Below are 11,883 nucleotides of genomic sequence, written 5' to 3' on the forward strand. Positions count from 1 at the left end.
CGGCGGCGGTGGCAGGCGACTCGCGGCGCGGCGGCGGCAGGCGACTCGCGGCGCGGCGGCAGCGACTTGCCAAGACGGCGTCACAGGTGGCAGCGTCGGGTGCTGGCAGTGGTGGCTGGCGAGGCGAGAGGTGGCGGGGGCAGGCGGCTTTTAAGGGGGGGTAGGGGTGGAGGCCGTCTTGGGGGAGGAGGCGGCCGGTGGTGGCTCCGAGCCGAACTCCGAGAAGGAGTCCGCCACAAGCATGGCGGGGAAGGCGGCGGCGCTTGGTGGGCCGGCCTGATTGGTTGGGCTTCGGCCCAGTCGGGCGGGAAACTCTTTTTTTTTAATAAATAATTCCGCCAAACAGAAAAAAAAATCCTAAATATATATATATAAATGCCAAAAACAATTTTCACCGTCTAAATAAAATATTTAGCACAAAGTGAACATTTTTCTCACCTAAAATGCAAATTTTGAAAATGTGCAATTTTTCTATCTCAAATAAAATAGCAATAAAAGTCCAAATAAAATACTTATTTAATTATAACATTTTCCTCCAATATTTCTTTTATTTTGGAGAAGTCATTTTATCCCCTCTCTTTTATTTTAATATTTGAAATATTCGGAGATAAAAATGATTAAAACCAAAATGATCCTCTTTTCAATATTTCAGAAAATTCAAATATGAAAATAAACGAAATCCCCAACTCTCTCCGTGGATCCTTGAGTTGCTTATAATTTCTAGGATCAACCAAAATGCAATAAAATATGATATGCATATGATGGCCTATGTATAACATTCCAAATTGAATATTTGGGATGTTACAACCCACTACTCAAAGCAAAGTAAATTTCCTTGTATGTATTGACTCTAACGCCACTTTGGTTTGTTTGCTTGTGTGGGTGTTGATTTGCTTCATGTTGTTGGATTTTGAAGATTTCTCTTCTCTAGCCAGGAAGCTAAGGGGGGAAGCTAGGGATTTCTAGAAGAACCTCCATGCCCGATTCATTCCTCTTTGTCCCAATATATACAACTTACATTTACATTTTAACCCCTCTCACTTTCCTATTTGCAACTAACTTCTCACAACACCCCCCCTCAAGAAGGGGTGAAAATGTCTAAGAGCCACATCTTGCCACACAACTTAAAGAAGGATACAACACTCACGCCCTTTGTCAATAGTTTTAAGAAAACCTACTTGAACTACTCCCGCATCAAGTTTAGCCTTAATGTCTATCAATTTCGATATGTTTTGTTCTATCATGCTGAACCCGATTGTTGACAATGTTGATTGCGGCTTGATTATCACAATGGAGCCGGAGTGGTCCTCCTTTAAACAACTAAAGTTCAGTTAATAATAATCGAAGCCATAACAACTCACATAGCCCTGAAAACATGGATCGTAGCTCTACTTCTACTGTGGATCTGGCGACAACACTTTGCTTCTTACTCCTCCAACTGACTAAATTTCCTCCCAAGAAGATCCAATAACCTAAAGTGGATCTCCTGTCATCCAAGCACCCAGCCCAATCAGCGTATGTGTATCCCTAAAATTCTAGATGCCCATGGTTGGAAAGGATAATTCCTTTTCTAGGACAACCTTTGAGATACCGTAGAATTCTATTTACTGCATCTAGATGACCTGATCGAGGATCATGCATATATCTACTCACCAGGCTTACGACATATGCAATGTCTGGTCTAGTATGGGATAGATAAATTAAACGTCCCACAAGTATCTGGTATCTCCCCCTATCAACAGGTTCTCCTAAATTGGCTGTAATACAAAGGTTTGGCTCAATAGGTGTGGCAGCTGGTTTACTTTCAAGCATCCTAGTTTCAGCGAGAAGAGCAAGCACATATTTTCTTTGAGAGAGATAGATACCTTGAGATCGATAAGCCACTTCTATTCCCAGGAAGAAGTGGAGGAAGCCAAGGTCTTGGACTTCAAATGACTTCGCTAATATTTTCTTCGGGTTCTTTATCTCTACGTCGTCATTCCCTATGATCACAATGTCATCAACATATACGACCAATATGACAGTTTTATTTTCATGGTGCTTAAAGAAAAGGGTATGGTCAGCATTGTTTTGTCATAAAGCTCAAAGTTCAGACTTCCTTGCGAAATCACCCAAACCAAGCGCTAGGTGGCTGTTTAAGTCCATAAAGTGATTTTTGTAATCTACACAATTTACCCATTGTCCCAGGCCCACTGAACCCTGGTGGAATCTCTATATAATCTTATTCTTTCAAATCTCCATGAAGAAATGCATTCCTCACATCTAGCTGAAACAACTTCCACTTGTTATTTGCTGCCACCGAGATTAAAGCTCTGATGGTGTTCATATTTGCAACTAGGGCAAAGGTTTCATCATAGTCCACTCCATATGTCTTGCTATAACCTTTTGCCACAAGTCTCGCCTTATATCTATATACTTTCCCTTCGGGTGTATGTTTTATGGTAAACACCCATTTTCAACCTACCACTTTCTTGGTACAAGGAAGTGGAGTAATTACCCATGTATTATTCTTGTCGAAAGCAGACATCTCCTCAAGCATTGTTGCCCTCCATTTTGGGTTTAATTTTGCCTCCCGCCAATCCCATGGTAAGGGTTCTTCAAAATCCAATGATATGTCTCCAATGTATATATAATTTTTTATTGTTCCATGTTGTTATATTATCATACTTGGATGTTTTACAATCACTAGCAAAAGGGCTCGTGCGTTGCAAAGGGGAAAAAACATAATGTTCAATCACGATGATCACATTTTATTCATGTCTCATCGCATGATTTCGAAAATTTGTTCAAAAATGTATGAAAATGTTTCTAAATTTATTCACAAATCAAAGCAATGTGCACATTTTTTAAATAATATCATGGTTGTCAAAAAACTTGGTAATTCAAAGAATTATTCTGAATGTCAAGAAACATATTTTAAAAAACATACCATAATATTTCAATCCACCCCGGCAGTTAATTTTTTAAAATTCATGCGGGTATATAGTCACAAACATTCAGAAGCATTACTGTTTAACTACATACCTTCGATCATTCATGAACATTTTTATGAATTTGCGAATATTTTTAAAAATCATGAAAATTATTTAATATTGGGATGGTTTTTAAGCATTTTCTTTAGAATCGTTGAACAATTCTAGAATAGAGGAACATTTTTTTTGAAATTCATGTATATTTTCTGAATTAGCAAACATATTATGAATAAGTAAACTCTATTGTAGTTCACAAACTGTTTTGCTAATCCCGTTTTATAAGCTCACTGATTTTTTTCCCAAGGCTACTGATGGCAATCGTTTGAGAAAGTATATAAACTGATGGTAATCAGTTTAACTGAGCAAGGTGGGACTATTGACCAAAAAAAGACACATTTCATACAGGCCTACGCTAGTTGAGAAGTTTTTTGATTCCATTGAAAGCTGAGACGTGTCTACTAGCCCATAAGGCCCAGCCAGACGACTGGTTTCTTGTTTAGAAAAAAAAACTGAAACAACTTACGGGAGGGCATAGAAAACGGGAGGAGCTCGATCGCCTGCTCGATCCCTTGCGGGAGAAGGTAGGATTCTTACAAAAAAACTGAAACAATCTTTTTTCCTTGAGAAGCAAAACTGAAACAAATTTTTAATAGCCGATACGAAACTTTGCTGTAAAAATTAGTACCACCGCATGTATTTCATGTAAGGTGGGATCAATTGCAGGACGAAACCAAGAATAGCCTTGCTTGAATAATATGTATAGATATAGAATACCTTTCTTATTTATCCGAGCCATCTCTTTTAATATTGTTGTTTAATTGCCCATCATATTTGTGAATCGTGCATTTTAGGAATTGTATTATATTATGCAGGCGTGTCTTAGGAAGGAATATCTCTTAATTGCCCTATTTAATTGCCTATCTTTCTCAAGCATCCAATTAGGTCGTCTATTAATTATCCCACATAGTACCGATTCCACCTTGCCCCGTTTGTTTGATTGCCCAGCATATTTATCCTTGGATGTTTTCTTCCTTTTTCAAGAATCCTTCTTTTCTTCATTACTTCCTTTCTGGGCACCCACTCGTCATCCTCCGATCACCAATTGCCAGGCCGACTTATTAAGGTGACTAGTAAAACGCCCGTGCGTTTCCACAGGCTTTTGAAAAAATTTAAGATGCTACTCACGGAGCTAAAATAACCAAGAATAATGTCGTCTCAACTAACTCACATCTTTTTTCTTGACAATCAGCTAACACACATCATACTATCATACTATCGAAGCCTTCCCCACCTTCAGCTATCAGTTGGCCATTCACAAGAGGGCGGCGGGCGCGGGCGCTAGACTTGGTCATCTACGGCGTTGCAGCAGCCGAAGATCGAGTTGGGCGTGGGGGGTGTAAGAAGGGAAACAAGCATGCAAGGAGCAGCGGCATTGCGACGGGCAGTCGTGCCACGGCCTTTACCTTTTCTCGGGCAACAGCGAGAGGCCACCACGCTCCTCGACTCTCCCTCCTCTCTTCCATGCCTGGCAACAAGATGGGCGAGATAGAGAGGAGGCAACCAAGATGTTTTTCTATATGGCGACCAAGATGCTTTTGTTTACTCGTGCCACGGATTCCTTACAGCCCCACCCTCGAGCGAAAAATTATCTCTTCTTTCCAAATTTAGCTTCTTTTGCTGCTTGGTTTTTCATTATTCTCGTCAAACAAGAATTGCCTTGCTATATAATCTCGTCAAACTAATATCATACACTTTTATGGATCCACTAATATGAGTTCATCATTATTTCGTTACTAAAAAGGATGGAACTCTAAAATGTTAAACAGCATGCTACACCATAATGTGAACTGATTGTATAATCAAACAATTTAATGCAAAATTAAAAGATCTTAGGCATGTAATTACAAAACCAATGTGTTTGTGTTGAATGTTATGTTTGATCACTTTTGCAACCAAGTTCTTCTTGATATATGTACACCAATTTTAAAGCAAATGTAGAGTAGCTGAAACAACCATTTCTCCCTTTTTCCTTCTTCTAGAAATCAGTAATAGACTAATGATATAGACTGCTCTGTTTCCTTTAGATGTAGGATCCTCCTTGATTATGATGTAGGGTCTCGTCGGGACATCGAAGCCTATGGAAGTATGGTATGCTTTCTATCCATCACCACGAATGAACAGAGAAACAGGGAGCAGAAGAACCCAAAATCGAGACGCTAAATGAGAGGGATAGGGCTCATAGAAAGGGTCTTCTCATTGTAGCAGCATCGATATTTGCTCAAGCCAAATCTCTCCGGAGTTGCCCATGCCTTACTCTTCGACCGACCAGACCTCCTCCAATGGTTGCCGTCAGCTCTCGCCTCCTCATGCACCCCCCTTGTATTTTGTGCTTCAGCACTGAACACGAATAGAAGATTCAGCTAGTGATATTATAAATCTAACAATTGGGGAATCATATAAGTGAACTTACATCCATGCTTGACAGATCAAACCATTTCGTACCTCCTGGCAACAGTACCAAGCATCCCAAGAACCTTGTATATCATGTACGGAAGAAGAGTGAAACAGACAAAGATTTCATGACTGTGTAGCATTGGGAAGTCCCTTTTCCATGACTTCATCAATAACCGCTTCATATGTGTGCAATCCTTTGAAGTAAAGTGTACTTCCATCCTACATCTTCACCAAGAAAACATCACTTCAAGCAACAGAACGTCAACGCACCCGGATTCAGAATACACATACACTTTGTTCTAGCTGTAGAAATCTAATAGCACACTGATCAAAATTAGTGCAAGGACATATCAAACAGGTAAAAAAGATATGAAAGACTAACTTTATCCAAACAAATAGGAAGAGGAGCAATATAAAATAATGGGCCAGATTAAAGGGAGTTGGATGTCGGAGAGAAGTGTCGATGATTACCACGATTCAGTTGCTAATCACCGTCGAGGATCCCAACACCGACAAACCATATCGATTCAGGAAGAGCTGGAACAATTCGTGATAGTGCTGCATCAGCCTCCCCGCTGGATGTTTTTAGTGGGAAAATACAGTATAATATGTATATCTAGTCCAGCCTAATTCTCTAGTTAATGACCTCCTTTGTTTTGTTTTATCAGATTCTATTTTAATTCAGACGATTTTTATTTTACATTCAGACTGTAGTTAATTGCCTCCTTTCTCCCTCTGTCCACACCATAGACAAGGATGCACTACCAGCTTTAGGGGCCAAAATATGGATCTATTGAGTCAGCTTCATCACCCAGATCTTCTGAAAAAGAACACGAAATCATAATATCATTATACAACAGTTGAAAAAATCGTACTGGGCATGGGCCGTCTATTAGCTTTGCTAAGTATGGTGCCGTCCATTAGGCCGGCTTGATTAAGAAACTTTATATATACTACTATATATTAGTAGATGAGTTACATCTCATAAGAAAACTAAGTTACAAGAATTGAAATCCACCACCGTAACTCTACTTGTATATAATAGATGAGGTTTAGACATAAAACAACATTAATTTTATGTCAACAAGGAGGTTCACAGGTCATCTGGATTTCTTTCATTTTTGTGAATTGACATGTCAAGTGGTCGGACCGTTCCCCGGACCCTGCGCAAGCGGGAGCTATGTGCACCGGGCTGCCCTTTGTGAATTGGCACGTCAAGCAGGAGTGACGTGACAAACTAATAAACATGTTCAGTGATGTATCACAAATGCAAGGTAAGAAAACAAAAAATATTACTAACCAAGTTTACTAACTATCATTCGAGTTTGCCTGCACTGGAGGAAATGTTGCAGTATGATTCCTTGAGTTAGAAGCAAATAAAGATAATTGATTATCCACTACAAAATCTCTAACCACTGTACACATGCAATGATGGTTAGTAGGAATACACAATTTTATGACCTGTAACATTACTACAAGGTTCGTTGGTCAATGTCCTTCCAAAATATGAACTTGAATTGTGTGGGTGCATATTATGACCTGTAAAAGAATGACACGGATCATCCACCATATAGATATCCATACATCTACCTGGATCCATTTATGACTGACTACGAAACTAAATGTCACATAAAGGACAAGGAGCAGTACACAAAAACCTTTCAACAAGTATATGTATTTAACATAGGTGTATATTAAGTTATTAACTGCATAGCAACTTGGTAGCTAAGCAGCTATGCTAACTTGCTAACTTAAGTTTCTGTTAGCAAATGTTCGTACAGTTTCAGAAAACCTTGGGAGTACTTGATAGGAGTTCATCTTGCTAATTACAAATATTCCAGACTACACTGCGAAAGGTGAAACTTGAATTACTAATACACTGGCAATCCTTTCAATAACAAGATATGAACGAATAAGCAGAAAACCAATATTTCCTTGTATCAAGACAGCAGACTCATGACTTACCATGGTACAGAACAAGAAACTTGTCACCGTTAATTTTAAGTTAATAGGCAAAGCTCACAAGTCATCAAGATTTTATTTCTTTGTATGGGTTCACCTTGTAAGTATGTTCGCCTTATAAGTATCAAGAAACTTGTTTGCTAACCTGAATATAATTCTCAACTGATGGCTAAAATGGCAGGCAGAGAAAGAGCATATCTGAACAAAATACCTGGTAGAGCACCCTACAACAAACCTCCCAAATGATTAGCGGCATTCGATCATTTCACAGTGCCTGCAGAAATAAAATCGAAATAGTAATCAGGACAATTTTTTTTTTGCAGAAGTGCACTCTAAATTCAGATATAACGTTTTCAAAAATCCAGTGATGCTAAAGAGGACATATCTTGCACATATTTGAAGAAGCCACCATCATCCCGCATTGGTCATGGCAGTGAGAAACAATCATTAGTCCTAAAACAGAGTAGGATCTATTAGAGAAAATTTGAAAAGGTGTGTTAGTATGTGACCATAAAATAAGGTTGTAGACAGACCAGGAATACTCGTTTAGATCATCATAATTACACCATGTTGAATGTGGTGTTTTTCCATGCTGGATTTTTTCTGCTCCCTACCAAATATAAGAGAACCATCTCCATTACCAAGAAGCTTCTTCCTTTCTTTCAAGAGTATGTGTTCGACCCAAAGGCATTTTTTTCGCATCATTATCGGAATCCACTACCCTAATCTCCTTTCTCTGTATCTATCTTTAACATATTTACTAGCCCTGAAATCTGTAGGGAAATTAGACGCAAACTATGACAGAAAAGTGTGAAACACAGTGACAACATAATTAGCTCACCCCTTCATACTGCTGTAGAGTCGAGTATTTATATATGATCTCTGGTTAGTGTAGTAAGCTGATCTTTAATTCCAAAGGCAAGTGCACCATCGGCATGTGGTTCTGCAAAAATCATCACTGAAGCAATCATATCAGAAATCCATGAACTGTCATGTGTACAACAAGAACAAGGAAAAAAGGACCACAAATGGGTATCCAACTCGGCCAGCAGTGGCGACTTTATACATTGTTCAAATCAACCCGCATATATAATAAACAACAATATAATTTATTTATAAACAAAATTATTAGCAGCCAACAGACACTTAATCTTTTTGCTTAGAGTTTGGCGAGTAGCAGTGGAGGAACTTCTGTTGAATACCTGCTATGTCTGAACGGTAGCTGATATGCCTATCCCATAAGATAATCTCCCTGTACATGACATAAGCCTTATAGATAATCTCCATGTACAATCCTATAGATGGAACAAATTCAGCAGAATATAAGTGAGTGGTAGTCTCTCATTTTGAACTCAATTCTCCCTTCATTGGCATCTTGGTTGTACACATTGATTTGCTCTTGTGAGTGGCAGTGCATTGAAGATTTATTTGATCTGTCGGTGTGTCTTGTGAGTGGTAGGCATTAAACTGGGTATTGCTTCGATTACCGAACAATGACCATTCATGATTATGCAACCTCGCATAGCCTAGATAAATGATGAAATCAGTTGAAGATCCTCTGCATGCATATAAATTGTAGAAGAAAAGTTTTGGTAAAAAATCACAAAAAACTAACTTTAGAATGTTGCAAATGTACTGGTGCCCGGTCACAGTATATATGCAATTATGCACGAGTATATGATTCTGCCACAAGGATCAGATAGACAACAATTTGGAGCATGGTGTTGTGTGACATCTCACAAAGTGAGTGTATGAATTTTCGATTGTTACAGAAAATTTCATATATAGATTTTCAATGTAAAAACGAACTTTAGGCCTATGTTATTTGTACATACAAAATGTATTTCTTGGTTCCCAAAGAGGTTCAGTAACCATCCTAAGTAAACAATCAAACATACCTTGAATCACTTTACCGAAAATATTGCAGATCAGAAGTAAGACCAGCCCATGTCTTATCAACTGCAAAAAGATTCCACAGACAAAACTTGCAAAAAAAGGTCACTCTCATATCTACTGTTTCATATCAAGAATCTCCTCAAACATGTCATCAGACAAACCATTTTTGGTTCAGTTTGAAGGTACATGGCCAAAATGAAGACTACTGTGATATAAAAGGAAACAAATACATCATAGAAATGACATAGGAACACTATGCATGCTCAACAATGATATGGGTCTGACATATGGAGTTAGCAGTTTCCCTAAAACAACAACTTTCTGAATATTATTGTCTCGCCCATTATGCCCACAAAAGGAAAGAGAAACCTGATGCAAACAAAATATTACAGCGAACAAACACAGAGTTTTTCAGAAAAAGGAACACTTACCAGGAAACTTCCAGTCCTTGAAGAAAGGATAACCTTCCTACAAATACACCATCCAATGCAGATTCATACAATTTTCATTGTGCACAAATGATGCAACATGCAGATTCAAGCCAATGCGACAAAATGTCCAGTTAACTTAGAGCTATTTACATATCGTTTACTTAAGTAAAAAAACTCAAGTTATCTTGCTGCAGGCAATCTACCCAATGCTGATCACACAAATAATAATGTCCGAAAGCACTTAGGAACAACCAGACCACACAAGCATAAAATTGTGTAACCAAATAGACATCAGAGGGGAGGGAGCATTTTTCAGAAGTACCTCATTAAGTTTCACGGTTATTATGTGAGGAGTAAAGGACCCGATGAACCTACAAATCAAAAGAAATATCATAGTCAGCACAAAAATTGTTCAAAGAAGATGATCAAATTAAAAATCATGTAACTGAACATATAGAAGAATCTTCTTATAAACGTGTGAAATCACATGTAAACCAACTAACCAAGACGGATGCCCTTTTTATTGATAGGCTGAATATAATAAGACACATGCCCTTTAAACGTGTGAATTCACATGTAAACCAACTAACCAAGACGGATGCAGCCAAAATTACCCAAGGCATCTAGTTGTTTCTTTTAGGGTTTAGGGTGTGCAAGTGTCGTTGAGGACATTACCTGTCCACTGAATCTAATGGAAAATTCATGGAATATATGCTTGTTCCCACGAAATTGGATTCGAACTCAGGTTTAAGACGAACTTGCATCGCTAGAGACTTCTCCAACTCCTTCAAAGACTCCTGCAACTTTTGCTCAGGGGATTCACCATGCCACCAACTTCTTCAGGTGCCAACAACATGAATAGATAACGGGGTGGGAGGGGGAAGGGAGAAGAGAGAAGAGGGGTAAAGAGGAAGGGGTGGAGATACCTGTGATAACGGGGAGGCGGCAGTGCAGGACCGGAAGACTCACCGCCGGCGGGCAGGATGAAGAGCCGGCGGCTCCAACCCTAGCTTGCGCGTGAGAACTGCATCCGTCGCACACAACCAGGGCATCCATCGTCTGCCGTCGTGCTCCAGCGAGCCGGCGACTGAGGGTTGCCTGGAGCGAAGGTGGAGGCGACCAGAGCCGGCGGCGACGTGGTGCCGAGGTTGGTGCGACCGCGAGCTCGGGCGGTGAGGCGGAAGCTGCAGGAGACGGCGGCGGGGACCTCGAGGCCGAGCTCAGGCCATGGCATCCCTAGCTGCAGAGGCCGTGGCGGCGCCGGATGCAGCAGCGGGGCGAGGAGGAGGCCGGCCGTCGGGGAGGCAGGAGCTCCTCGTCCCCTCGATCCAGATCGGGTACGAGGAGGGAGCAACAGGGGTGCGAGGAGTGGGCGACCCGCGGGCGGCGGTCGGGGCGTAGGTTTTTTTTAGGAGTAGAAGATAATGAGATTTTTTTTCTATGGTGTATGATGCGTCTTTAAAATCTTTTATTTGTTTCCTTAAAATCTATTATTTGTTTCCTAAAGAAATTTGTAATAATGGGAGGTATCGGTTGATTTGGGTAAGTTAGTAAAGTTAGATCCGTGATTGCGTGTACGTTTGAAAAGTGCTGATTTGCAAGGAAAGAGCTGAGGGGTAAATAAACCGGTGAATAAGAAACCAGCATTGATGGGGAGGTGGGAGGAGGGACGAAAAAAAACCAGACGAAGGTGGGAGGACGAAAAAAAACCAGCGAAAAATAACCTGCGGACTATTCACCAACTGCTACATTAGGAGTAGAGATGATGACAGGGGTAACTTGAACGCGTATATAAATTGATGGTTGTTCTTGTAAAAAGTCGAGGTGGTATTGTTTGATAATTGATAATAAGACCAACCGTATCCAATCAACATAGATGGACATAGTTCAGTTGGTTGTCGTCAAACGTATCGGCTGGAAGGTTGCGAGTTCATTTCCTCTTGCAAGTATCTTTTTTCTTCCTCGTGTTGTACTGGACCTGGGCCAAGCTGGCCAATGGACATCCTGAAGGCCCAAGTACCTCCTCGCATTGCAGGGCCGAGCTGGCCAACGGACATCCTGACAAATATTGCTATTAATTAGTACCACCTCATTTATATTATGATTTTGTCTATACGAATCGTAAAAGCGTATTACGATTGGACGGAAGTGTATTGTGACGGTGAACC

General features: G+C 40.1%; 1 long non-coding RNA gene across 14 annotated transcripts; it reads right to left on the reverse strand.

Moving 5' to 3' along the window:
* Positions 1-4,839: 4,839 nt before the first annotated feature.
* Positions 4,840-11,093, reverse strand: LOC119349308. Of its 14 annotated transcripts, none has more exons than XR_005169361.1 (10): positions 10,642-11,093; positions 10,038-10,086; positions 8,591-9,752; positions 8,230-8,346; positions 7,922-8,161; positions 7,600-7,841; positions 6,888-6,965; positions 5,898-6,246; positions 5,443-5,651; positions 4,840-5,369 (listed from the first exon to the last, which is right to left on the reverse strand). It is a non-coding gene; the product is annotated as an uncharacterized LOC119349308 (long non-coding RNA). The 14 variants fall into 14 exon arrangements; XR_005169352.1 differs by adding an exon at positions 10,391-10,518 and having other exon boundaries at positions 5,898-7,841; positions 8,591-8,946; positions 9,716-9,752; XR_005169351.1 differs by having other exon boundaries at positions 5,898-7,841; positions 8,591-8,914; positions 9,716-9,752.
* Positions 11,094-11,883: the final 790 nt, after the last annotated feature.

This window comes from Triticum dicoccoides, chromosome 1B (assembly GCF_002162155.2).
Source record: "Triticum dicoccoides isolate Atlit2015 ecotype Zavitan chromosome 1B, WEW_v2.0, whole genome shotgun sequence".
NCBI lineage: Eukaryota > Viridiplantae > Streptophyta > Magnoliopsida > Poales > Poaceae > Triticum > Triticum dicoccoides.